The sequence below is a fragment of the Phacochoerus africanus genome, chromosome 2, assembly GCF_016906955.1.
Source record: "Phacochoerus africanus isolate WHEZ1 chromosome 2, ROS_Pafr_v1, whole genome shotgun sequence".
Taxonomy (NCBI): domain Eukaryota; kingdom Metazoa; phylum Chordata; class Mammalia; order Artiodactyla; family Suidae; genus Phacochoerus; species Phacochoerus africanus.
The window spans coordinates 254004165-254027120 of NC_062545.1; the positions used below are offsets into that span (position 1 = coordinate 254004165).

At 42.8% G+C, this 22956-nt stretch overlaps 1 long non-coding RNA gene across 2 annotated transcripts in view; it reads right to left on the bottom strand.

The window, feature by feature from the left end:
• Window positions 1–7021: 7021 nt before the first annotated feature.
• The window catches only part of LOC125121337 (uncharacterized), a 93053-nt gene continuing 77118 nt past the window's right edge, over window positions 7022–22956 (bottom strand). Inside the window, exons 3-5 of one of the 2 annotated variants that reach the window (XR_007133437.1) lie at window positions 12349–12472; window positions 9188–10047; window positions 7022–7191 (exon numbers count right to left, since the gene is read on the bottom strand). This is a non-coding gene — a long non-coding RNA (uncharacterized LOC125121337). Of the gene's footprint in view, window positions 7192–9187; window positions 10048–12330; window positions 12473–22956 lie in introns of both variants that reach the window. The other variant, XR_007133436.1, reaches the window with a different exon arrangement.

A 22956-nucleotide genomic window follows, 5' to 3' on the forward strand; every position in this document is an offset into this window, starting at 1 on the left:
TGATCTTTGTGACCCCAGACCATGTTATGGGCCAAAGTGTCTTCCCCCCACCCCACACATTTGTATGTTGAAGTTCTGACCCCCCCCCCCCAAACACAGAATTTGGAGATCAGGTCTTTAAAGGAGTCATTCTGTGAAAATCAGGTCTCTTGGGTGGGCTATGATCCAATGTGATTCGTGTCCTTATAAGAAGAGATGTGGACACAGATGCACACAGAAGAAAAAGCCAAGTAAGGACACAGCAGGAAGGCGGCCATCTGCAAGCCAGAGAGAGAGAGGCCTCAGAGAAAAACCAAACTGACTGGTACCTTGATCTCGGACCTCCAGCCTTCGGAAGTGTGAGATAGTAAAATTGGCATCATTTAAGCCACCTCGTCTATGGTACTTTGTTATGCAGCCCTAGCAAGCCAATAAAAAAATTATTAAATGTGGCATAGCTAGGTACCAGGGATTTCCCAAAATGAAATTAAATAGGAAAAAAGAGGCTTTTTTTTTTTCCCCCTTCAGTGGAGGATATTGATGGTATACGATTGTACTGTGTAAAAGATGTTAATCTGGGAGTTCCTGTCTCGGCGCAGTGGTTAACAAATCTGACTAGGAACCACTAGGTTGTGGGTTCAATCCCTGGCCTCGCTCAGTGGGTTAAGGATCCAGCGTTGCTGTGAGCTGTGGCGTAGGTCACAGACGCAGCTCAGATCCCGCATTGCTGTGGCTGTGGCATAGGCTGGTAGCTACAGATACAATTCGACTCCTAGCCTGGGAACCTCTATATGCTGCAGGTGGAAAAAAAAAATCATTTTAAATCCATCACCCTACAGTGTCTTGTCATGCCAAGATTTTCTCATCCTGAGATTTCTTATAATTTAGAGGATGAAAACAGAAGGCCTGTTGAATGTTCTGTTGCAGACAGCACAGGCTTCTCCTGCCCAGGCTGACTCAGTGAAAGGCCCAATGCTCCCTGTTTGAAAATCCTGGTCCTAACTGACATTTCCCAAGTCCCCACGAAAATCCGTTCTCCCAACTACCCTATGCTCCAAGTTCTATTTCCTTTTTTTTTTTTTTTGTCTTTTTGCTATTTCTTTTGGGCCACTCCAAAGCCCTGAACTCAACTTTATAATCCTTCCTCGGCCTCCTGGTTCAGGGGATGAAACCCAAAGGCTTTGAGATGTTGACCCCTCTGCCCCCAAGTTCCCGTCTCAGCCGCAAGGCCCAGCCCAGGGCCTGACAAATGGCAGGAGCTCAGCAAATGTTTCTTTGATGGGAAGAGAACCTGAAAAACGCAAGCCAGGGAGTTCCCATTGTGGCTCAGTGGTTACGAATCCGACTAAGAACCATGAGGTTGTGGGTTCGATCCCTGCCCTTGCTCAGTGGGTTAAGGATCTGGCATTGCCGTGAGCTGTGGTGTAGGTCGAAGACGCAGCTCGGATCCCCCTTTGCTGTGGCTCTGGCGTAGGCTGGTGGGTATGGCTCCGATTGACCCCTAGTCTGGGAACCTCCATATGCCGTGGCAGCGGCCCCAGAAAAGGCAAAAAGACAAAAAAAAAAAAAAAAACCCACAAGCCAGAGGCTAGAAGACTTGCCTCTCCTCCATCTACACCATCTACATCTGTGTGTTGCACTGCTTCCTAGGGCTGCCGCAGCAAAGGACCACAGACTGATTCTCTCAGAGCTGAGGCCCTGAGGTCTGAAGTCAAGGTGTTGCCAGAGCCATACTCCTTCTAAAAGTGCTAGGGGAGACTCCTCCCTTGCTCTCCAACTTCTGGGGGCTCCTGCTGGTCTTTGGCTTGGGGCTGCATCCCTCCAATCTCTGCCTCCATCTTCCTGGGGCCTTCTTCCCTGTCTCTGCTCTGTCTGTGCATCTCCAATTTCCTTCTCTTTTCTCTTATAAGAACACTCATCATTGGACATAGGTCCCACTCTAAAACCAAGATGACCTCATCTTGAGATCCCAAAGATGTAATGATATCTACAAAGCCTCTATTCCCAAATAAAGTCACCTTTGCAAATACCTGGGGTGAAGAGTTGGACCTATCTTTTTGAGGAACACAATTTAACCCACTACAACTGTTGAGGCTTAGGAAGGTCCAGAGGTGAGGAGTGACTGGAACACAGAGAGCTCTGACCATGCTTAGGAAGGAAATGGGATTTTTTTTTTTTGCTTGCAGTTCAGAGATCAAAGCTACATGGGTACTGGAACCAGCCCAAGGTAGCAGGGGAGCAATCTTTTCTGCCCAGACCTCTTGTTTCACTTGTTAGGAGTTCCCTGGTAGACTAACAGTTAAGGATTCAGCATTGTCACTGCTGTGGCTCAGATTCAATCGATGGACAGGAACTTCCATATACCACGGGTGCCATTAAAAAAAAAAAAATCTGGAGTTCCCATCATGGCTCAGTGGAAACGAATCTGGCTAGCATCCATGCGGACACAGGTTCGATCCCTGGCCTCACTCAGTGGGTTAAGGATCTGGCATTGCCATGAGCTGTGGTGCAAGTCACAGAGGCAGCTCGGATCCCACCTCACTGTGGCTGTTGCACAGGCCGGCAGCTGTAGCTCTGATTAGACCCCTAGCCTGGGAACCTCCATATGCCACGAGCAGAGCCATAAAAAAAAAAAAAAAAAAGCAAAAACCCCACTCAATAGTTTGGGTTTTTGTTTTGGAACTGTGACAGATTATTTGTTTATTTAATTTGCCTTTAAAAAAATTTTTTTTTTTTTTAGGGCTATACCTGTGGCATATGGAAGTTCCCAGGCTAGGGGTCTAATCAGAACTACAGCTACCAGCCTACACCACAGCCACAGCAAAACCAAATCTGAGCTGCATCTGTGACCTACACCACAGCTCACAGCAAAACCAGATCCTTAACCCACTGAGCAAAGCCAGGGATTGAACCTGCATCCTCAAGGATACTAGTCAGATTCCTTTCTGGTGAGCCACAACAGAAACTCCCAGATTATTTATTAATAAGGCAAATTAGATAAAAGAAAAAATCACATAAATCCCATCATTCTCACGTCTTTTTTCCCATATTTAGGTTTTAGTTCGGGTTTTTTTTTTTTAATAGGTAATTCAAAAATAGACCTGCTTATAATTTAAGTTTATAAGGTTTATTATAAGAAGAACAATAGATCATAAAATGAAAATAGCAATCCTTTGCACCAAAGCTCCCTCCTATCTCCTGCTACCCAAAGAAAACCACTTTCAAGTCTTTCAGCTGATTTTTTTTTTTGTCTTTTTGCCTTTTTCTTGAGCTGCTCCTGTGGCATATGGAGGTTCTCAGGCTAGGGGTCTAATCAGAGCTGTAGCCACGGGCCTGTGCCAGAGCCACAGCAATGCGGGATCTGAGCCATGTCTGCAACCCACACTGCCGCTCACAGCAACGCTGGATCCTTAACCCACTGAGCAAGGGCAGGGATCGAACCTGCAACCTCATGGTTCCTAGTCGGATTCGTTAACCACTGCACCACGACGGGAACTCCTGAGCTGATTCTTTAAGCACATACTTCCATATATCTCAATACCATGCTCACAGTAATTTTTCTTGCTTTATCAGTTTCAGATGTTATTTACTAGTTGGCTAGTGCCTTGGCCTAGATGGTGCTTCATCGCTCCTCCAACTCCACCATCACCGCCTGAGCTAACGCACACTCACACACACACTCAGTCACTCCAACACTTCCTACCCCCTTGTACTCTCAACATGCTTAGACTATTAATTTGAGATTAATAGTCTGTGTTTGCATCATCCATAGTCAAGCCAGAAGGTATGCATTCTTTGCTTGGTATTCTAGATATTTATCACTAATGCCTTTTCAAGCCCTTCTCCATTTTGCAAATCTCCTCTCAATATTCTACTCATTGCTTCTTTTGGAGCCCTGACCTGTTTTCCCTGGCTTGGTGGCTTCCTGTACCTGTCACACACCTGCTGTCCTGCCAGCCTTCACCCGGAGGGTTCCCTTCACCTCCATCTCCCATGGAGATGAATGCCTTCCTTTTCATTTGCTTACTCTCTCACTGGGATGGAGCACTTCCTCTCGTAGATTTCTGAGAAAGGATGTCAATTCCTAGATATCCTGAAGGTCTGAAAATATCTTCAGTCTATTTCATCTTTAATTGATGTTCTGACTGGAAATAAAATTCAACAGTGAAAATAATTTTCACTCAGAGTTTGGAAGAAATGGCTCCATTGATTTCTAACTTCCTCTATTGCTGTTAAAAACTCCAGAATCATTCACTGCCAACATCTTCTCCCAACCACCCACTTCTGCCTCTGAGCTGATAGGATGTTCTCTTTGTCTCCAGGGTTCTGTAATTTCATGATGATGTGAGAACCAGCCAGGGGCAGAAAATCAACCATACTCCCAGATGCAATTTTTTTTTTTCTTTTTACAGCTGCACCTGTGGCATAGGGAGGTACCCAGGTTAGGGGTCAAATACGAGCTGCATCTGAGGCCTATGCCACAGCCACAGCAATGTCAGACCCAAGCCACATCCATGACCTACACCAAAGCTCATGGAACACTGGACCCTTAACCCACTGAGCGAGGCCAGAGACTGAACCCTCATCCCCACTGATGCTATGTTGGGTTCTTTACCCAGTGAGCCACAATGGGAACTCCCTAGATGAAAATGTTTAAAGGCTTTTTAGTAAAGGAACTAGTTACCTAGGCCATGACGAAAGGAACCAGGGATTGGGAGATACTTCAGGGCAAGCAAATGCAGAAAACTCACAACACCCTTTGATGTGAAGGGCCAGGAAGAAAAAAGAAATATCTGTATCAGATGCTGTTGCACACAGCAGATCTAGACAAAAGATTGCCCAACAGGAACTGTAGCAAGAGCAGGCATAGCCACGTCTGTGACTGAGTATGATCTTGTCAGAGTCGGGGTCATCTGGTCATGATGAGAGTAAAGCCACATTTTTGCTCTCACTCACGAGGTCTCCGTGGTGAGTGCTTGGTGCTTGCCAGCAGCATATTGGCCTCTGGCTTATCAGACACTCCTCCCTATATTTACACATAACAAAGGCCTTCCTTTTGCCCAGGAAGACGGTGTGCATTAGACTGGATGCAGGAAGGAGATTCGTTGGTAGAACTCAGTCCTTGCAATTTAGTTGGACATCCCAGCTGTCCAGTAGGGATGAAGCACAGCTCTTGGCCCACTTCTCCAGGGGCCAGTTTGAGCAGGAAAGAAAGAAACAATGGGACTTGTGTCTGGAAGGCCATAGTAGAGGCCCTTCTAAGTAGAACACAATGGCCAGACAGGAAGGAAAACATCATTCAAGAGATCCAGGATGGCTCAAAGTAGGTCCTGATAGAGCCTCTACAGAAGAATCTCGGTGGGAGTTCCCATTGTGGCTCAGTGGTTAATGAATCCAACTGGGAACCATGAGGCTGCAGGTTCGATCCCCAGCCTTGCTCAGTGGGTTGGGGATCCGGCGTTGCTGTGAGCTGTGGTGTAGGTCGCAGACTCAGCTTAGATCCCTCGTTGCTGTGGCTCTGGTGTAGGCTGGCAGCTACAGCTCCAATTAGATCCCTAGCCTGGGAACCTCCATATGCCACAGAAGCGGCCCTAGAAGTGGCAAAAAGACAAAAAAAAAAAAAGAACCTTAGGATGAGCTAAAGAAAGCTACCCATTCTGTGAAGACAAGAGAGAAATGATGCCCACTCTGGACAGACAAAACCCTGTGGGAAAAGAGTTTGGTGAGCAAAACAGGGCGAGGTGTCAGACCCCATTCACTTGCCGGATCAGGCACCTTTGTCAAATAGACAGGCAATTATGTAAAGTGGCCCTGGGTCCCCTTTTAGAGATTAGATACGACACATTTGTCCAGGTATGGACCATGACCAATAGGGCATGATGGTGCCAGGAAAAAAAGAGGCCCATTGTTATCATCCTAGAGCTGACTCAGTGAAATAATAAATACATTTTTGGAAGCTAAAAGCACAGAAAGATGAATGATAACCAAGCTATCAGATTCAAGGAAGGTGAATCCTCAACCAGCAACAGAGAAAGCCAAGATGTCATCGGAATGACACCATAAACGCAATTCCCAGACACTCTCAGAATTCCACCCCCAAGGGGCTCATGCCCAGCCTCTCCCATTCCTTTACTTTGGAACAAGCTTTGCTGATAATCCTAAGAATGCTGTTCTCCAAGTAAGGCCACTAGCATCCTGGAAAGGACCTTGCTAGCCCTCTGGAGTCGTAGCTTCAGTCATAGCTGACGGTCAGGATACAAGAAGGCCACCCTGCCCTGAGCTCTCACCAATACCTTGAACAGAGGCAGGATGGAAGAAGAGTTGTTTTGTAGACCTGACAGAGGGAGGGATGGGTTTGTAATCTCCAAATGGGGCTGCAGAAGCTACAAAATTGTGGGTGGAAGAGTTTCAAGGCAAAGTGCCCTCTGGCAACCTTTGTTACCAGGTTTTCAGAAACATTGGAATGTGTTCCGTTATGCTTCTCTAATGATGGCAGGGCCACCAGGCCACACCTCCTGCTGTTCCTGCCCCATCTTTCCAGGCCCTGGGGGGAAAAAAGTTTTATAAGGATCTTACTTTCCCATTCCTGAGAGTTTAGCTCAACTAGGAATAAAGAAAACCCAGAACAGCAGGTCATAAGTCTGGGTTCCATGGGTGGCCCCCACTGTGGCATTGTTCTTACGATTTTGTTGCAGCTCCACATAGACACTGTGGAAATTTTCAAGAACGTGAAAGCCTTGACCTTCCCAAGACTGCAACATTGGAGGCCGGGAGACCCGTTCAGGAAGATCATAGTTCAAAATTCTTGCCGTGATGATACTAAGATGTCATGGCTTTTTCACTGCATTGGTATTTGGACTGATGGTACAGAAGCAATAGCAGGTAAAACTACTGGTATAAATCAAGGCAAGGACACCAAAACTCCAAATGGACGACAGTCATTGCATTCCTGACTGCCACATATTCACAAGGGGAAAAGCCAGTTTCGCTTTACAGTGTCTTTGATAATAGCAGTAAAAAGTATTGATCTCATTAACTCTTGATTCTTTTTAATATTCCGGGTAATGAATCTGGCAGTATGCATTAAGCCGGATGCATTCCAAGGTTACGTGTCTTGTCTGCAAGAAAAGCACTGTGCAATTCTGCGTTTCAAGGAGAACTGGCTACTTTTCTTTTTCTTCCAGAGAACATGATTTTCACCAGAAAGAAGAGCTGAAAAGACAAATATTCTTATTCAGACTTGGCTGTTTGACAGCTTTTTGAAAATTAAAAAAGCAAGTCGAGAAAAATAACCAAAAGCATTTGTTGCCAATTTACAAAATTTGAGCTTTCAAGCAAAAATTACAATTTTGGAAAATGTGTGCCTGTACCTTGAACTTAACAACTCCCCAGTACTTAAAGACTTGACTGTCTTTAAGTTACTTATATATTTTTTTTTTCTGAGATTGGTATTGATGTGAACAGGTGGGGTGTGTTGATGTTGTATAATAAAATGTGTCCGCAATTTAAAGATCACCTATAACATCATGAACGGGTAAAAGATCCATTTAAGGTGGAAAGGAGACCAATAGCTTCTTCATGGACTAAGTGTGAAAGTTATCTGATATAGTTTCAGATTTCGCATTGCAACTAACTTTTAAGAAACTACCACCTATAAATGTTGTGGTATCAAAGAAGAATAAAGTTTTCTTTCTTTCTTTCTTTCTTTTCTCTTTTTTTTTTTTTTTTTGTCTTTTTGGGGCCACACCTGTGGCATATGGAGGTTCCCAGGCTAGGGGTCAAATCAGAGCTACAGGTAGCTGGCCTACACCCCAGCCACAGCAACATGAGATCCAAGCTGCATCTGCAATCTACACCACAGCTCATGGCAACACCAGATCCTTAACCGACTGAGTGAAGCCAGGGATAAAACCCACATTCTTATGGACAGTAGTTGGGTTCGTTAACTTCTGAGCCTCGATGGGAACTTCTAAAGTTTGCTGAAATGACTTAAAACTCTCCTCCCTTTTCCAACTACTTATCTGTGGGTGGTATATCTTTGTCATACACCTCAAGCAAAAGAATGTATCACAGGAGTTCCTGCTATGACTTAGCAGTAACAAACCCAACTAGTATCCATGGGGACACAGATTTGATCCCTGATGCCCAGTTAAGGTGTTTGGGGTTGGTAGATACAAACTATTACATTTAGAATGGATAAACAACAGGGCCCTACTGTACAGCACAGGAACTATATCCAGTGTCCTGAGATAGACCATGATGGAAAAGAATATAAAACAAGAAGGTATAAACATGTATGACTGGGTCACCATGCTGTACAGCAGAAATTGGCACAACACTGTAAATGAACTATAACTTAAAAAAAAAAAAAAAAGCCTACCAATTGTACAGGGAGAGTGTTTTTTCTCTTTTTTGGCCATCTCCTAGGCATATGGAAGTTCCTGGGCCAGGGATCAAATCCAAGCCAGAGTTACAACCTACACCACAGCTGCAGCAGTGCTGGATCCTTAACCCACTACACTGGTCCAGGTGGTGCCTCCACAGAGACAAGCCAGATCATTAACCCACTGCGCCACAGAAGAAACTCCAAGTGTTTTTGTTTGTTTGTGTTTAACTATCTTTTTGTTGTTCGATGCCTTTTTTTTTGTCTTTTTGTCTTTTTGCCTTTTTAGGTCTGCACCTGCGGCATATGGAAGTTCCTGGGCCAGGGGTCTAATCAGAGCTGTAGCCGCCAGCCTACACCACAGCCATAGCAATGCCAGATCCAAGCCGCATCTGTGACCTACACCATAGCTCAGGGCAATGCCAGATCCTAGACTCTCTGAGAAAGGCCAGGGATCAAACCCTCAACCTCATGGTTCCTAGTCAGATTCGTTTTCGCTGCGCCATGGTGGGAACTCCCAATGCCACTTTTTTTTTTTTAATTAATCTTTTTAGAAAAAATACCTAAGATCATATTTTTACCAACAGCAATTTCAAACGTGTCTTTTGGATATATCCCAATTTATAACTATTGATGACTTAAGAATTTAACTTGACTTTCTTTTTTGCATAAGTACTCTAAAATGTTTAGAGGGTTATTCTAAATTATTCCAAACACATTGAGATATTTGAAAATCAGTACATTATAGCTTAAGTATAGAGAGTTAGTTATTTCTCATACAAATCCTATGGGTATTTTGAGTGAAGAATCAAAATATTTACATACCTGTATATTTTAAGATCCCCTGTGTCTTACACTAACTTCCATCTCACTTCGAAAGAAGGGTTCTTCCAGATAAAGAGAAAAGTGAAATCAGAGCCTGGGATCCACCTTGGCAAAACCTTGCCAGCATCTTGGGAAGCATTTCATCAGCTTCAGAAGGCTAACACAGCCCCAGGAAGTCTCAACTTCTGAGGCAGAGTTTACCCGAGTTCCATCCTTATCTGACCTAGCTCCCGGGGCTATCACTCAGAGGCCACATTCCACAAAAGAATCTTAAACCCATGTGAAATAACCCTGAAATGTCATGCCCTTAGCATAGACCTGAGGGCTGAATAAACCTAGGGCTCAGGTAAACACACAAGCATTGAAGTACAAACTTAAATTAGGTCCCCCTTCATCTATGACATAACTTTAATGACAAATTAAAATCAACAAAAATGCTTGAACGAGGACAAATTTGGAATCTATTTGGGAAACTTGCTTTTATGTGTATACATTCTTGGAAAAAAAAAAAAAGATGAAAATTTCCCAGATGTTGTGGATCGGGTAAATGTCCAGCTGCTTTCAATTACTGGAGAAGCAGGAGCGTCTCTTTTGACAGAGCACCTCCACGTATAATTTAAATTCCAGGATTCAGGAAGTTTAATTAGACGAAGGAGAAGTACCCTGTACTGATGTGTTTCATCATCAATCTCTCCAATTAGAGTCATTAACTAATATGCCAGGAAATCTTCTAGTCCTCGGGATGCAAAGCGTATGAAAGCCTCACTGGGTTTCTTTTTCTTCCATTTTCTCCTTTCGTATCAATTTTTCCATACTTGATTAATTTCAACCAAAGCACATATTTGTAACATATCTCCCTCCTGAAATATAAAGTAACACACATTTTTTAAGTGACCATTTTCTCTTTTTTCAGGCTGTGATTAAAAAATTTTTCTCTTCTATTCCAGATAGTAGAGCATCTGTTTTAAATATAATACTTTTGGTCGAGTTCCCGCCCACATTTTTGTTAAGTGATACATCTGCTTATTTGTTCATCTTGAGTTGGTTCATCTTGAAATGATGTCTGATTCTTTGAAATATGAAAACATATATGAGGAAATGACCATATTATTCATATTTAGAATATTATGTTTATGGAGATACACATTTGTGGTAAAAAGATTTAAGACAGGCAAGAGAACTTCGGGACACGAGCTAGCTCCCAAGAGGGAGGGAAAAGAAAAGATGGGCTTTTCTCTGATGTAGCATGTTATGGCTTTCACAAAAAAAAAAAAAAAAGTCTGAAGCAACTATGACATATTATTAACATCCATTAAATCTGGTATTAGGGGTAGAGGCCATGAACTGCCATAAAAAGAGCCGCAGAAATCTTAGGAAGAAGTCGGATGCCTAATTCACAGCAACTGTAAGGGTAGAAAACATGAAATGAATGAATGCCATAAGGTAGACGGTATCGTGGTGCAGCAGGCAAAGACCCGGCTTTGCATCCCAGCTCTGTCACTTTGCAGATACAAATGAGGACAAGCTAGAGAATCCCCCTGAGCCACAACCTCTCTACTTGTAGAAGGAGGACAATAGCATTGACTTTATGGTTATAAAGAGCGTTGTGTCACTGTACCTACAGAATGCAAAACTATCAGACCCTTAATCTTGACACATAGGGTGATGATCAATTTATCAAAAAGCCTTAAATTCACTTCTAAATTGATTTCTAGATTTATCGAATTTTTAAAACACTTCCAACAAACACATTTCAATACTCCTCACTGAAACACTTTATAAAGTAATCCAAGCAGTGAGATGCTAGGGTGAAAATGGATTACGTTACAAGGGATCTGAATACAGAGAGAAATGATATAGAAGATGGAGAGTGAAGCAGACTGTATGTGGAAATGAGGTACTGGAGATAACTCTCCTTAATTGTTTTTTGAATTTTTGAAGGGGAAAAAAAAGAGGAAGTCAATTGAATGGTCTGACAACCCAGAAGGGAGAGAAAGGGAAAATGAATTATTGCTTTCACAGGTGTTATCACATTTAACACTCTTAATAAAACTCAGACAGAGGTTACACAAGCTAGTAAGTGGGAGAACTATTCTTCAAAGCTAGGTTTGATTTCATTCTCCAATCCATACTTTTCCATTAATCAACAAAATGTTCCCTTTCTGGACCTAATTCTGATCAACATAGAATTGGCTGAGGGGAAGTGATAATTATATGCCAGGTTACAGAGCAAACCGACTGATAAAATCTCTAAATCTTTAAATTTTAAAAAAGGTAAAAGCAAGAAAAATGTAATTCCGATATTGAAAAAAACAGATTCCACAAAACCTAACAAATTTTTTAGCATTCATCTTGATTAAAAAGGCAACTTGTAGGAGTTCCCATCGTGGTGCAGTGGCTAACGAATCCGACTAGGAACCATGAGATTTCGGGTTTGATCCCTGGCCTTGCTCAGTGGGTTAAGGATCTGGCGTTGCTGTGAGCTGTGAGTGGCTCGGATCACGCGTTGCTGTGTCTCTGGCGTAGGACTGCAGCTACAGCTCTGATTAAACCCCTAGCCTGGGAACCTCCATATGCTGTGGGAGTGGCCCAAGAAAAGGCAAAAAGACCGGAAAAAAAAAGAAAGAAAAAAGAAAAAAAGAAAAAAGGCAACTTGTAACCATTGAGAAACAAATGAGAGATCACTAAAGCCATTATAGTTACAGAAAACAACGATTGTGGTAAACTAATTTCATTTCTCTTTTAACAGATTTTGACAAGCTCACCAGAGAAAGGCAATAGAAAACTCTTACCTGCACTTTAGCAGAGCAAAGTCTTTAATTCATTCACTTGATAAACAATTATTGAATACTGCACTTTGCAAAGCCACCTTGATATCTAAATTGTTCATTCCAGGAGTTCCTGCTGTGGCTCAAGGGGATCCGTGGTATCTTGGGAGCTCTAGGACACAGGTTCACTCCCTGGCCTGGCACTGTGGGTTAGATACAGGCATTGCCATAGCTGTTGCTTAGGTCACAATTGTGGCTCAGATGGGATCCCTGGCAGGGAACTCCATATGTAGCGAGTCAGCCAAAAAAGAGGAAAAAATAATAATACATTAATTAATTAAATTGTCTGTTCCACCCATGCTTCATAAAACACACTTGCCAGGATCTGCTCACATATCTCCAAAGGTGCCCCTCCATCCACCATTGACTTCTTTGGTAACAATATTTTCCTCCATCCACTTCTTTGGTAACTTCTTTGCTCATCTTCAAGATGTAGGAGTCACTGCCTCCAGGAAACCTGGTGAGAAACATCCAATTACAAAGAGTGATGGCTATTTCTGGACAGTTAATAGAGTTCAAAATAACTAAAATTTGCCCTAGATTTTTTTTTTTAATTCTGTTAAACACTTCTGGATTACAATGACATCTGGCCAGCAGCTCCCCATTCAGCTTGTCCACTTCTTATTAAAGTCTATGAACACACTGGGAAAAGATGAAAACTGATGATGAACCGGAACAGAATGAAATAAACGCCTCCCTTCAGCAGGCCATTCGCTGCCTCTAGACATGTCACACCAGTGAATTTCTTGGGCACATACCCTTTGATCTACTTCTTTCACCATTTCTTAGAAGAAATGTTGCATGGAATGGCATGACAATGGATAAGGCAGGTTATAAACCACTGAGTAGTGCTATCAGAGTGAAGCACATCTGTATCAGGCATTTGTATGTATTTCTGTGAGGATAAAATGCTGCACCCCCTATGATGGTGACGGCAGGTCCCCTTAGGCAATGGTGCCATAGCAAGGCCTTAGCTTTGGCCTTGCTTGTTGACCAGGTAGACAATCATTAGAGTAACAGCCAAATTAATTTTGGTAAGGGGAAGTCCACATTCCTGAGGCCATGCATAGCCTCCATCCTTGCCAGCGTGGTCACTCTGTGCATAAGCCCATCAAACAAGCCATTTGCAGGGAAGAGACTGACACTCATGGCATGGGTCCTCTTGGCCATGTGACTGTTGAGATCTTCCTCTACTGGCTACCATCTGATGGGATACAAATAGCTTCACAAGCTTTGGCCATTCTGAGAGCTTCACCCACATAGCTTCATGTCACCAATCCTGTTCTTTCTAAGTCCCAGGCCAGCCAAAGGAAGAGCCAGAGTTTATTTCCACCATTTGGCATGCATATAACTTACTAAGGCATGTAGGATCTTTTTCCATCCTGTCTACTGGGTTAAATTGCATGATCTCATACATATAATCAACGAGCGTGATGTTTTTGAATATATCAAGATACCTGAGTTTCTCCAGGCTACATGATCATGGAAAGCAAGCGAGTCAACACAGTACGAAGTTAAGACAGTGAAGGGGAGTTGTTTGTCCTACCAGGTGAATGTAAACTGCTGTTAATTGTAATCACTACTTAGGATGGAATAAAAACCCTTTGCTGAGGCAACAGTTTTATATCAAAAACCAGGGAATGTGTCAATCTTCTCTAGCAGAAATATCACATTTGAAGTAGCAGCTGCAGTCAGAGAGTCCACCGATGATACGTTTAGTAATCTCGATGCCAGTGCAATACAACGTCTTGCTATCGTCTCAGTCCCCACCTATGTTCAACCTAAGAAGTTATTATTATTATTGTTACTGCTTTTTTAAGGGCTGCACCTGCAGCATATGAAAGTTCCCAGACTAGGGGTCGAATTGGAGCTACAGCTGCCAGCCTACACCACAGCCACAGCAATGGTGGGATCCAAGCTGCATCTGTGACCTACACCACAGCTCATGGCAATACCAGATCCCCGACCCACTGAGTGAGGCCAGGGATCGAACCTGCATCCTCATGGATTCTAGTCGGATTAGTTTCCTCGGCACCACGAAGGGAACTCCTATTTTCATTTAATAAGAGAGCCATCTCAAAATAAAAAAATAAAAAGAGAGCAATCTCTTCCAAGAATTTCCACAATGAGGTTTGATTCTGGAACTACTTTTGGTACCAAATACTAGTCAGAGTCCTAACAATAAACAGATTTCTCCCCAGTAGCTCAAATGAACACATTTTAATGAAAGCACTGGTTTTTGTTTGTTTGTTTTGCTTTTTAGGGCATATGGAGGTTCCCTGGCTAGAGGTCAAATCGGAGATGCAGCTGCCAGCCTACACCACAGCCACAGCAATGTAGGATCTGAGCCGCATCTGCATGCAACCCACACCACAGCTCACGGCAGCCACAGATCCTCAACCCACTGAGCGAGGCCAGGGACCGAACCCTCATTCTCATAAATACTATTTGGGTTTGTTATCTCTGAGCCACAATGGGAACTCCAATGAAAGCACCATTTCTAAATATACAGGCAGTATTAGTGAATTTTGAGCTACTCTGAAGTTAGCACCAACAAGGAAACATTACCACCCTGAGGCCTGAGGGACAAAGGGAGGAAACAGTGTTTCTGGATGGAGCTCAGTGAGAATAGAGTCCACAGTAAGAAGCTGACTTCATGGACAGTCACAGCTATTGCCAAAGATATAGCACCAAAGCAGCAAAGATCAAGGGGTAGATACTCTGACCTTCTTCTCATCCCCCTTTGATCTCCATCAGCTAAACCCAATTGGAAATCAGGTGGCAAAGTACCCTTGGCGATACAGAGGGAAGAGGGCAGGCTTCTAGGGTAAACAACAGTGCAGAGAAAGGTAGATCATGGGTAGGAGGGTGGGGAGAGGGAGAATGATCGGCACCGAAATGCCTAAAGAACAAAGCTTTTGTGGCCCTGCTCTCGGGTAACAAGGCCCAATGATCTACTAAAAATATACAGAATTTATTGTGTGAAGATATTTCTACAAATTATTTTTATCATGATTTGTAGTAGACAATAAATATTTATAGTGGACCACCCAACCCAATACATGTTCTAGGAATTCCCCCTTTTTTTTCCAACCAGTCCAGCTATGTGATCCGAAGAGCAGAGTATGGAGTTCCCGTCGTGGCGCAGTGGTTAACGAATCCGACTAGGAACCATGAGGTTGCAGGTTCGGTCCCTGCCCTTGCTCAGTGGGTTAACGATCCGGCGTTGCCGTGAGCTGTGGTGTAGGTTGCAGACGCGGCTCGGATCCCGCGTTGCTGTGGCTCTGGCGTAGGCTGGTGGCTACAGCTCCGATTCGACCCCTAGCCTGGGAACCTCCATATGCCGTGGGAGCGGCCCAAGAAATAGCAAAAAAGACAAAAAAAAAAAAAAAAAAACGAAGAGCAGAATAATCCAGTAAAAGTAAAGAATAAAGTGAATGTGCAGTGAGAATATGGAAAAAAGATATACAGAGCAGTTCCTGCTCAGTCTACTCCTAAAACATGCCATTGTATTGCCCTTGAATCCCATGAGATTCCCTAACATCATTCAAACAAATCCACCTATTTTGTTTACGTTTAATTAGAGTTTGGTTCTTGTTACTTAGAATCCTAATGAATAGATCATCATTAGGAACACATTTCTTTTTCTTTCTTTCTTTCTTTTTTGCTTTTTAGGGCCACACCCGCAGCATATGGAAGTTCCCTGGCTAGAGGTCAAATTGGAGCTACAGTTTCTGGCCTACACCTATGCCACAGCTCATGGCCACGCCAGATCCTTTAATCCACTGATCGGGGCCAGGGATCAAACCTGTGTCCTCATGGATACTAGTCAGGCTCACTGCCACTAAGCCACAGTGGGAACTTCCCAGAACACATTTCAATACACTGAAATGTACTGAAATGTATTGAAATACACAACTCAATACATTGATATGTGATGTCAATTCAAATTTATTTTCCCTTCTCAATTTCAGGTGATCTTTTTGGAAAACATGAGAAATGAATGAAAAGGAAAGGAAACACTACATCTATTGACTGAATAAAGAAAAGCCAAAGAAAAGAAACTGGGGGCCAAATGGGTTACAGTTTTCTTACTACAAAAGCAGAAAGCCCCGTCAAATCTGTATAGACAATTCTAGATCATTGCCATTGCACGTGAAATTTGTATGGAAGGTAGGTAATCTCTAAATTATCTAAACTCCTAAAGGGTAGCGTGTTTGACTCACAACCAGCTTACTTTCACTTTGCCAATCTACTCATAGTTCAGAAAGCACCCGAGGTGTCATTCCTCCTCAAAATCCCATAAAGACCAGTGGCTTAGGAAAGGCCATATATTCAACTGGGAGAATACAAATAAAATGGATAGTCTTGAGGGGGGGGGAGAAAGTTGTTGAGCAAATGACTTTTCAAAGGAGTTTGAATCTTCAAGCTTCCTTTGTTAAAATTCCCTATCTTAGATTTTTAAACCAAGATTCTTAGTGAACTCATCTACTAGGATAAATATCCACAAGCAAATAACATCATTCAAATGTTTTCTCCTAATTCCAAGCTTACTTCAGGGAAAAGAAATTTAATTTGATGTTAGAATTGCTTAGAGAAGTTCAGTTTGGGTATATGTTGAAAAACACATTTATTATATTCCAATCCCAACTCAAGAAAGGTTAAAATGACTTTGCTTGGTTGGCTGTGTTTAGTTAGTAAGGGAATGTTTGTTCTTCCTCTGTATTGCTATCATAAAACACATTGATCATTGTCTGCAGCCACTTGGTTTTACTGTTTATATTTGAGAGATGTTGCAATACTGAGCAAGGAAGTCTCTGTCACAGAGGGGAAATTATTTGGACCATAAATGGTTATTTACAAATAAAGCCAGCTTATTCATCTGTTTTTTGTTTATGGTGCTAATTATCAGAGCTAAATGAATCTTTTCGTTTGGATGTCTCCTGATTCCCAAGTCTCCTTCAGGCAGATTTGGAATACCAGAGGATTTGTTTTTCACCAACCATCACAAGCAAATACTTAGCCTCATTTCCAAATGACTGTAATTGTGATTCCGCCTCCTTATCTTTCCCTAATTTCATGGAATGAACATTTAAAAAAAAAATCTAATTCGATAGAGTAAACACTGGATATTTTCATCTGTCACAACTGCACTATTTAGGGTGTGTAACATGGATACAGTTCCTTGAGTATTTGGAGATGAAATGTTGGCCCCCAAACTCCATAATGTCAAGACAATTGTTAAGAGTAGAAGCCAATGAGGAGGAGGAGTTCTTGTTATGGCTCAGCGCTAATGAACCTGACGAGTATCCATGAGGTTGCAGGTTTGATCCCCGGCCTTACTCAGTGGGTTAAGGATCTTGCATTGCCATGAGCTGTGATGTAGGCTGGCTGGGAACTTCCATATGCCACAGGTGCAGCCCTTAAAAGACAAAAGAAGAAAGGAGGAGAAGGAGAAGAAGAAAACGATGATGATGAAGAAGCAGCAGCAGTAGCAGCAGCAGCTAATGAAGAAGAAAAGCAGATTCAAGGTGGAGGATATAAGGAGAAGAGCAATGTTTAGGATTTTCCACGGAAATAGGGCTACCACTGAGTACTGTGTGCCAGCCAGTGGACAAATTCTTTTACACACATTGATTTGTGTGTGTGTGTGTCTTTTTGCCTTTTCTAGAGCTGCTCCCATGGCATATGGAGGTTCCCAGGCTAGGTGTCTAAACGGAGCTGTAGCCGCCAGCCTATGCCAGAGCCACAGCAATGTGGAATCCGAGCCACATCTTCGACCTACACCACAGCTCACGGCAACACCGGATCCTTATCCACTGAGCAAGGCCAGGGATCGAACCTACAACTTCATGGTTCCTAGTCAGATTCTTTAACCGCTGAGCCATGATGAGAACTCCCGAAAACAATCTCTTGATGTAGGTTCTATTGTTCTCATTTTAGAGATTAAGTAACTGGGAATCAGAGAGGTTAAATGCTTGTCTAAGGTCGCACAGCCCAGTGAATTAGAGAACCAGGACACAACCTACCTTATCTGCATGGCACATCCAGTTAACTTCTATGAATTTACAGTAGTAACACAAGCTTAAAGAACTATGCCATTTTTCCCAGCAAGGCTTGGCAAGTTGACAAAAAGAATGCAGGAAGCCAGTTGTTGAAGTCCTCTAGGAATGAGTGAGGATTGACCTGGATGTTTTGGGTAAATCATGGTCATGGTGAAGGAATTGAGTGTCCTGAAGAGTCTTATGGGAACGATCATTAGATTAGGAAGGGAGATAGTGCTGCCAGTTGAGGGCTGATGTTTTAGTAAAATTGAGTTGTACTGACAGGCTTATGGGATTCAATAAAGACAAAGATGAGATTGAAGGAAGGTCAAGAAATGAGAAAAATAGAAGAAGAGGAGGTATAATCAGAATTGGAATTCCACATAAATTGGTGCAGCCACTACGGAAAATAGCATGGAGTTTCCTCAAAAGACTAAACATGGAGTCACCAAATGATCCGGTAATCCCACTCCTGAGCATATACCTGGAAAAAACTATAATTTGAAAAGATACATGCATCCCAATGCTCATTGCAACACTATGTACAATAGTCAAGACATGGAAACAACCTAAATGCCCATCAACAGATGAATGGATGTGTTATGTATATACAAAGGTCATTAAAAAGAATGAAATAAAGCCATTTGCAGCTACATGGATGGACCTAGGTATTCTCATATTAAGTGAAGTAAGACAGAAAGAGAGAGACAAATACAATATGCTGTCACTTACATGTGGAATCTAAAATACAACACAAGAAATTGTATTGGGGAAACAACAATTAAAAAATAAAAATAAAATAAATATTTCCAAAAAATAAAAATAAAATAAAATACAAATAAACTTACCTACAAAGCAGAAACAGACTCAAAGACATAGAGGGCAGCAACATGTAGTTGCTAAGAGTGGAGGGAGGAATGGACTGAAAGTTTGGGAATAGCAGAGGCAAACTATTACATATAGGATAAACGACTAATATATAGGACAAACAATAAGATCCTACTGTATAGCACAAGGAACTATACTGAATATCCTATAATAAAGAGTAAAAAAAGGTAAAAAGAAAAGAATTGGGATTATAAATTTTATATATATATATATATTTGCCTTTTTAGGGCAGCACCTGTGGCCTATGGAAGTTGCCAGGGCTGGGGTTGAATTGGAGCTGCAGCTGCAAGCCTACACCATAGACACAGCAACATAGGATCCAAGCTGTGTCTGTGATCTACACCACAGCTCACGGTAACACTAGCAGGGCCAGGGATCAAACCCACATGCCCATGAATACTAGTCGGGTTCATTACCACTGAGCCACAACAGGAACTCCCCAAATGAGATTTTAACTATAGAGACATGGAGCTCAAAATGGCTGAGTCCCTCAACTTCCAATCCATCCCAGTGATTGGACTAAACTAAACATGGTAATCCCAAGTTCACTATCAAGAATTGGTTTAGGACAAGGCTTGTAATCTAGTCTTGGTGGAATGATAGAAAGTCTGCTGGGGAGCTTCTGGAAACGTTTTTCAATGCTGCAGAAAAGAGGCATGTAAACAAAACCCAGCCCCTCTTCCTCTGTTGGATGCTGTAGCATCTTGGCCCCTGCTACCAAAGCCAATAGAGACAGGAGGACAGAGACCACAGGAACTGTGGACTAATAAAATTAGCCCCAATAAATATGCCTAAAGCTGCCTTGGGTCTTAAATTTTATGTGAGTTATAAACTTTCCTATCTTTTAAGGCAAATTAAACTAGGTTTCTGTTCATTGAAGCCAAAGGCATGCTAAATGATTCAAGGGTGGTTTCAGAAAATGACAGTGAATTTTTCCAATTGTAAGTGACTAATATGGAGTAAAGTCTGAAGCTGTCAAGCAGAGATGAGAATGGTTTCATCCAAACAGCCTGAGTCTTAGGGGAGGGAAAGTTTTGGAATTAAGTTTTGGAAGAACAGCAAATGGTCTGGGAAGCTAAAAAACGTTGTTGCATGTGTAATAATAAAAATAACATATTCACTTGATCGACTAGTGAATGTCCATAAAATACCAGAATTGTGCCTTGGGCTGGGGACACATAGTAAGCAAAAGTAGACACAGTGTCTGCCTCAACAAAGCTTTGAGTCTAATGGGGGACACAGACATTCATCACATAATCATACCAACAAATGTAAAATTACATGTTACAAATAAAAGTACATCTGCTACAAAAGAGAGGTTTAGATTTCTAGGTCAAGATAGGAAAATGTACAAACCACAACCCATTTCCTCCTATTCCAAAGGAATATCACTGCTACATAAAAAATTATGAATATATATTGGTGTTCCAGTTGTCTAGCCATTAAGGATCCAGCATAGTCTCTCCCGGGCTTGTTGTCACTGCTGTGGCTCAGGTTTGATCCTTGACCTGGGAATTTCTATTTGCCAGGGGAGCAGTCAAAATAATTATAAATATATTTAAAACCACAGAAACAAAGACAAAGGGGGAGGGAGGAGGAGGGAGAGGGAAGGAGAGAAAGAGAGAGAGAGAAGGAGGGGCGGGGGAGGGAGCTGGGGGGAGAGAGATCTTAAGGAGTGAAAACCAGAGAAGGTACCCATAGTGTTTAGTAGGAACTAAAGTCAGGAAGGTAGCAGAGGACCCAGATGAGATGTGGGCCTTGTGGCTGGGGTTCTAGTGCCCTGTGGTGAGAAAGCTGAAACCACTAGACTGAACGTGATAAGCCAGAACTGGGGTCGCTCTGCAAAACGGCACTGAAAATGTTGCTCACTTGCAAACTGGGACTGGAGGATCTCTACACATTTCCCCCAGTTTATGAACAGAAGCTAGACATTCGCCCCTAGCCTTAGCCCAAAAGCCACTGTCTACATTTCATAGAATGCAGGGCCCAGACTGCATTATTCCAGTTGTTCAAAACTTCAGAGTGGGAGGAAGGAAAGCAGGAGGTCTGACATGGCCATTGCGGAGAGAGTGGCTGCGTAAATTATAATTTGATAGCTGAGCCATTGTGATCTACCGCGTGACTTTCTCTTGCAGCACTTGGTGCAGATGTGGAAGGAATGGATAAGGGGATTCATCTAGGATCAGGGATGTGCCAGACCAAGGTGATGAACAAAACAGAAGTGAAAGAATTTGGGCTACAGGAAGGAGTGTTTTTGAAATTACGAGCTTTAACTCTAAACCAAAGATAAAGAGGGAAATGAAGAAAAAAAGAAGTCAGAAGAGTTGGCGGATTACGTGCTCCGAAAAGAAAATTCTAGAAGGGGAGTGTTAAACACACAACTAACTATAAGAGAAGGAGATTATGGTTACAGATAGTGGTGTATGAAGTGGTCATTTTGTAAGCGGATCAATCAGAAGTAATAACGATGGGAGAGCACATGGTAGAGGTGGAGAGGAGGAGGAAATCATGACTGGTTAGGAGATTAAGGAGCTCAGAGTCAATAGCATAGAATGATCATCTCAGCCACCATCATGGGAGGAACTGAAATGGAATAGATTAGGCAGGTGCCAACAATTTAGATGAATGGCAGGGGAAGTGGTTGGGAACAATGGTGTATGATAGCAAGCAATAGGATAGAAGGTAATAAAACCTCAAGGGACTAAGTCTCAACAGAGAGGGCTTTTACAAGACGTTGGCAAAACGGAGGTGGCAATGGTAACCTAGGAAGACCAGCCCTATCTTCTGGTCTTAAGGTAGGCAGGGTTTGTGAAAGTCAACAGCCACAGCCACTTAGGAGAGCTTCAGGTCTTCTCAGGAAAGAGGCAGATTTCATGAAAGGCCAGGAAGAAGAGGGAATACTCAGGCAACAGGTTGAAAATACGGAGATAGGTGTCATTGGCTATGGAGCAGCAGTTCTGGAGAGAATAGCAAACGAGTTTGGGAGGTGAGGCAGTGTAGAGCAGCCAGTTCAAGAATAAGAAAGCCGAAAGCATGATGGGGGCTTGATTTATGCTTTGGCTGATTAAAAAGAAAGAAGCAGCATGGGAGGTCTGGTCTCAGCAGTCTCTTTGAGAAAGGCAGTCAGTGGACCCGGTCACCAGACTTAACTCACTCAGGTAAGACGGTGGTGGACCCAGAACCTACAGATAAAAGAGCTACGAGGTGAGCATCCACTTATTGGATGAATATTATGCACCAAGTATTGTTTGTATTTATCTCACTTAACACTTACAATAGCCTTCAGAGTTAAGTGTCATTATTCTCACTTGATAAATAAAGAAACTGAGTCTTAGACTTAGGCGGCAAAACCAAAATCCAAAGTTTAAAAGAGGCTGCCACTAGTGGCTCATGGACTGGAATAGCCCCAAAACATGTTTTTGTTTTTGTTTTTTGTTTTGCTTTTTAGGGCTGCACTCCCAGCACATGGAGGTTCCCAGGCTAGGGGTCCATTCAGAGATACAGCTGCCAGCCTATGCCACAGCCACAGAGCATCAGATATGAGCCAGCCACATCTACAACCTAAATCACAGCTCACGGGAACGTTGGCTCCTTAACCCACTGAGTGAGGCCAAGGATTAAACACGCAACCTCATTGTTCCTAATCGGATTGTTTCCACTGTGTCCCTACGTGAACTCCCAAAAACATGGCGTTTTGTTTTGTTGTTGTTGTTTGTTTTTTGGTTTTTGGGGTTTTTTTTTTTTTTGCCTTTTCTAGGGCCGCTCCTGCAGCATATGGAGGTTCCCAGGCTAGGGGTTGAATCGGAGCTGTAGCCAGTAGCCTACGCCACAGCCACAGCAACACTGGATCCGAGCCACGTCTGCAACCCACAGCACAGCTCACAGCAACGCCAGGTCCCCAACCCACTGAGCAAGGCCAGGGATGGAACCCGCAACCTCTTGGTTCCTAGTCGGATTTGTTAACCACTGCACCACGACGGGAACTCCCTGTTTGTTCTTTTGTTTTAAA